The sequence below is a fragment of the Poecilia formosa genome, unplaced genomic scaffold, assembly GCF_000485575.1.
Source record: "Poecilia formosa unplaced genomic scaffold, Poecilia_formosa-5.1.2 Scaffold511, whole genome shotgun sequence".
In the NCBI taxonomy this organism is placed as follows: Eukaryota; Metazoa; Chordata; class Actinopteri; order Cyprinodontiformes; family Poeciliidae; genus Poecilia; species Poecilia formosa.
In genome coordinates, this window is record NW_006800450.1 from 17596 (window position 1) to 23556 (window position 5961).

Consider the following 5961-nt stretch of genomic DNA (forward strand, 5'->3'; position numbering starts at 1 on the left):
AAAGCATCATGGATATGTAGTCCATTTTCCGAAGCCAGCGGCAACACTTACGGCTAGCCCCGAAAGCAGTGGCACTTGTGGCAGGTGTCAGCGGAAGCGCCAGTATGAAGTGCCGAGGTCAGCCGAAGTCAGCCGAAGTCAGTGACAACACTGGCAACTAGTCCCGAAAGCAGTGGCACTTGTGGCAGGTGTCAGCGGAAGCACCAGTATGAAGTGCCGAGGTCAGCCGAAGTCAGCCGAAGTCAGTGGCAGCACTTGCAGCTAGTCCCGAAAGCAGTGGCACTTGTGGCAGGTGTCAGCGGAAGTGCCAGTACGAGGTGCCGAGGTCAGCCGGAATCAGCCGAAGTCAGTGACAACACTGGCAGCTAGTCCGGAAAGCAGTGTCACTTGTGGCAGGTGTCACACCTGCCACCGGAAGTGCCATTAGTAGATGCGGTGTCACGATTTGCGCCTGCTGTCTCTCTGCAAAGCAGCATCCGTATCCGTGTAGACCAAACATGAAGGGAAACCTGACCAATTCGTGTTAACCACTGTACTAGCCTAGCATAATACCCCCACTTCCTGGACATAGAATTATCACGTTTTAACAAGATATGTATCACGTTTTAACAAGATACTATCACGTTATAACGTGATAGCGCTCGAATTTTTTTTCCTGCGTGATAGCAATGCGCTTCCGTACATTTCCCACACAAAAAAGTAGTAAAAACACTAAAACAGAACATCCAGTCTGTTACATTATGTTGTCAGGCTTAACGTCTATCTTGTGGTTATTAATAAGTTTTCGCCTGACTACCGCTGTGGTTGATTAGCTGATTTAAACAGCTATTGATGACTTGGTGGGCGGGTTGTTTAGTGCTAACGGAACCAAAACACACCGAACTGCGCAGCACATGTTAAGGTTATCAAAGTCAATACCAGGCCAGCAACAGTTAGGCTAGNACATTTCATTAAAAAACTAAACAAAAACATCTTATTGCTGTCTTACCTTTATGTATCAATGAAATCCATGCACCGCTAATTCTGCACAAAAATATCCATCCGTTCATCCAAAGTCAAGTCTATCCTCGGCATGTCTTTTCTATGCCGTCTGAGAATCATCAAACTATCTCGAAGCAAAACTTTCAGCTCTGGTTTTGTTCTTCCTTTATTTATTATCTCCTGCTTCAATTGAAAATCCACTTTAGAAAACTGTTTAAGTGTAGAAATGTAGTCTTTCATGTTGACGTCGGAAGAGAAGAGAAAACAAATATATCGCTGTACTTTACTTATTTACTGTATGGCTAGCTCCATGGCTAGCTCACTGTGTCTTACTCTGCAGTTGTGCAGTCACAATATCTGGGATCATGAGCGCCCCCTGCCATGAGGCAAGAAAACTCATGGCAGGGGCCTCACCTTGAGTCTGTTCTCTGCCGTTTCTGATCGCTTCTCCGCACATAAAACACGATTCACACACAGTTGGTGACAAAAAACACTGTACATTATAAGCTAAATTATGGAAAATCAGTCCATATATTAAATGTTTGACGACTGTTATAAATATCACTACGTTTTGCGAACAGAGGGGATTAGCTCAGTTTTTGTCGCTTGTTTTTAGGAATTGCAGCGGCTCCAGTGCGCCACAATAAATAAATAAATAAAAGCTCATAAACAGGTGAAGAACCAAACTAGACAGAACCACTTCTGATTGTTTGCCACGTCAAACATCCAATAAAAGTTCCACCAAGCCACTACTAAGGCATTGGAGTCATATTTCTCGACACAGGCAAAAGAAGATTCGATGTCCAAACTTATTGATTGTTCTTGGTGATTTATTTTCCTCTTTCACCAAACAATTACAGAGATCAAACTTTCATTTGTTTTCATGCTACCACTCTTGCTCTGGTAAAAACCATCGGCCGAAAACCCAAGTGCCTGCTGGTCCTTCACCAGACCCCTACACTTATAGAAAGTGGACTGACCCAGATTACTTCCTGTTGTGGCAGATACAATATACATATTGTGCCGGATACAATGTATATATTTCACACCAGAATGTATGCTTTTATTGTGAAGGGGAGAAGGTAAGGCGTGAAGACACCAACGGTTGTTATTCATTCGATTTTTGGTTTTGTTGGAAGACATTGAGAATTAAACAAGACTCAAATCACTATTTCGTCTTTTTCTGCTGACTAAATTTAGAAAATAAATAAGAAAAATAATAAAACAAAAAATAAATAAAATCAACAATTATCAACCTACAAATAAACTCCGTAAATAATGCAAAAAATAGAAATTTAAGAATAAAATAACAAAATTCAAATGGATAAAGAAACAGCAGCCAGCACTGATCCAGTCTCTTCATCTGACACCACTATGGCACACAGTTTTGCTGAATCTGCTGCACATGTCAGAGGTTGTTTTTTTTTCAGTGCAGCATATCCACAAAATCTCTCCTTTGTTGGACTGTTGCATTTTGTAATCCTGATGGCTTTAGCATAAACCTTGTTCCATGAGCTTTGATGGCTGTGTGTCCTCTATAAGCTTTGCACAAAGTTCTTATGTATTATGTTGCAAGACATAAAAAACAAAATATATATATTTAATTTAAAATAGCTGGAGGAAAATTCAAACACTAGATTTTTAATCATTCTATTTTTTAAAAAGTGTGACAGTTTTGAGAACACACAAATAAGCCACGCATGGATTAATTAACCAAACATCTGCTTTTTATTCTTGAGAGTAAGCTTGCATGAACCTGCTGTAGCTAGCATATTATGATATAACACTTGCATACCATCTTGCAATGGTATGTAATTGATGTGTTATATTTATTATAACTATAACATTTGAAATGTAGTTATTAATTTAACATTTTCACTCCATCCGCATTGTATCAGTTTTAAGTTTCTCTTTTATTTAAGAAATAATGTGTACCCTACCAAATGATTCCGAAAAGGAAGTATTTACACAACAACATTTCCTCAGAGACTTCACTCTCACTACAAATGAGAGCAACTGTAAAAGCAGGGGCCAGGCGACAAGGAAAGTATCCATGATCTTTAAATCCCTTAAGCAGTATCCGGCCAATGGATTTCCACTCTTGTTTTTGCCATCTGTTAGGCAATGATGGAACCCTTACTTCCTCCCCTTCTGCGATGCGGTCCATAAACTCAGTCCAAAACGTGGCATACACATCTCTTGAGACACCATCTGCATCAGCTCCCTTCTCATCTATGAAACTAAATTTTAGTGTTTGTCTAAGGAGTGTTTTATCCTTGAACTGTGTTATCATCTCCTCAAGAAGATTACTCCTGTTTAGTTTTATAGTGATAGACACTATTTCATTTCAAGCTGCGCTGGTGCTTCCTTCATCATCTGTGCAGGACTTAAGCGAGTTCCGCTTGTGGATGGAATTTTCACAGATATGAAGTCTTGCTCGTCTCCATCAAACTGATAGATGATGGTGTCATCAAGTTCACCTGGACTATTCCAGGTGTCACATTCACAGAAGTCACATTCGGCCCAGCTTCAAATGCAGAGCCTTTGAAGCTCTGCATTTGAGCTTCAATGCAGAGCTTCAAAGCTCTGCATTGAGCTTTGAATGCTCAATGCTTTGAATGCATTGAAGCTCTTCAAATGCAGAGCTTCAAATGCTCTGCATTTGAAGCTGGGCCGAATGTGACTTCTGATTCATCAGACAAAGGATCTGGTTCAAGTTCTAAGTCTGATGACAGAATAAAAAGATGTTCACTTTCTTGATCAGTTTCATCTATGTCTGTTGTTTGTAGATTATTTCCTTCAGATTCCTCTCCCTCCAAGTTGATCTTGCTGTTAGTGGAAAAGTAACATCTCAACCTTCGTAATCTAACAACAGAGTACAGTTCTCCCACTGTAATATTGTCGTCTAACACAGCTTCTTCCTGGAAATCCAGTATGTCATGACTCAATGTCTCAAAACTTCCAAATCTACATTTTCCATTGGGGAAAAAAAATTCTTTGGAATAATTAAGAAGATCTGATTTCTTTGTGTCTTTGGGTACATCAAGTGTCCTTGTTCCACCTCCCTTGCGTGTCCTGACTTGTTTTCCATCATGAATCCACCCTAGCTCAATTCGTCTTGTCTTTTTTAGAGCCCATTTATTGGATTGTGCATGTGCATGAGGCCATTTAGCACAAGGTAAATCACAAAGCTGAAGTTGGTTTCTGACTCCAGCTTCCTATTTGGAAAATGACTAAAGGGCATTTCCACCAAATTTTTCACTACCTAGTTAAAAAACTACAACACCTAGACCCTTCAAACTTGGACTGGATCATTCTACTGTAACAGCGGAATATTTAAAACCATGTTTGGAATTTGTGAAACGTTTTTCTGATTTGTGAAACTTCACTTCGCTTAACAGGCCACGGCAGAAGATCTTTTTCTTCACCATCACCATCCTTCAGCCATCACAATCTACAACTAGTGTGATACAGAGGCACAAAAAGGCTAAAAATTGCAATTTAAGTTTCACAAATTAGGAAAAAAAAGCTTCACAAATCCCCAACATGGCTATAAATATTCTGTTATTAGTTGAGAATAATCCAGTCCAAGTTTGAAGTGTCTAGGTGTTGTAAATTTTTAACTAGAGTAGATTGAAGATGAGGAAGGTAGTAAAATAGAAGGTGGAGTCGCCCGTCAGTAATTTTCCTAACCAGAAGAACCAATCAGAAGGTCAGCTTCGTGTAATAATTAAAGTGAATATGAAACAATTATGTTAAAAAAAGACAGAAAGAAATTGACATTAGTTTAGTTTGAGTCTTCATCTTATAAGTAAAATATTAAGTTAAACGTATGCTAGCCAAAACGAAAAAACTAGCCTTATGATGCTAATGAGTGATAACGTACTAGTTAATAGTATGCACGTATAACAGACTTACATGCTCCTCTTCCATGCGCGAGAGGCACTCTTCTGGTACGCCGCGGTTTCGCAGGAAACGTAGCAAAGGAGTGTCCATAATTTTAGCAATTCCTCACGAGATGTAGGCTATCCAAGGTAAGCCGGGTAAAGTTGTCTTCCCTGTCTGCCAGAGCACATTACCGCCAGATTACCGCCACCATCGTCTTCTTCTTTTGTGTCTTTTTGGCGGATGGCAATCAACTTAAAGTGCATTTACCGCCACCTACCGGACTGAAGTGTGGTCACCAATGATATTCAGAGGGACTTTATTAAAATACACCTTTATAGTGTACATGAGTCTGCAAATTCACACCCGTACACACATATGTACACACACATACACAGATAATTTTAAATACAATTAAATATCCTAGTGTTTAGTGTTTTACTAGTGTTTTAGACATAAAAGCTCAAAATTTAGGTTTGACAGTTTCATTATAGTTTTACAGTTCAACAATCACCAATTCCACTACGGTTATTTATTATGCCAGTAGAATTTTGGAAATATTGTCATATTTATAATATTTATGTGACCAATTAAGGACATGGGTATCTCATATTGCATGATGACAAAATCTGAAAAGTTGTTGGCATTATTATCCCAGCTGATGCATCCCTGTAAACCACAACACCCAAACAAAAAGGCAGGTGCTCTAGGAAAAAACCTGAAAGAAAACAGGTTAAAATAATAGCAAATATTGCAAATGTGATAGTTCATTTCTAATCCATTCCAGCATTCCAGATGAAAAAAGGTTTTTAAATATCTCATTACTGAAGTTTCACAATTCAGATAAAGATTTCACAAATCACAAACTAGGTTTAAAATATTCTGCCATTGGCGTAGAATAATGAAATGAAATTTTTGAAATGAAATGAAATGAAATTTTATTCGAACATGATACAAATATAAAATAAAATAGTGCACAGTAACAAGAAGTGCATAAGAAAGAAGAGAAAATACAGATTTTTTTGTTTCAGTTAACATATGCTCAAAATGGGGTAGGAAGAAGTGAGAACTTATAAACTCCTACCCCTAAACACT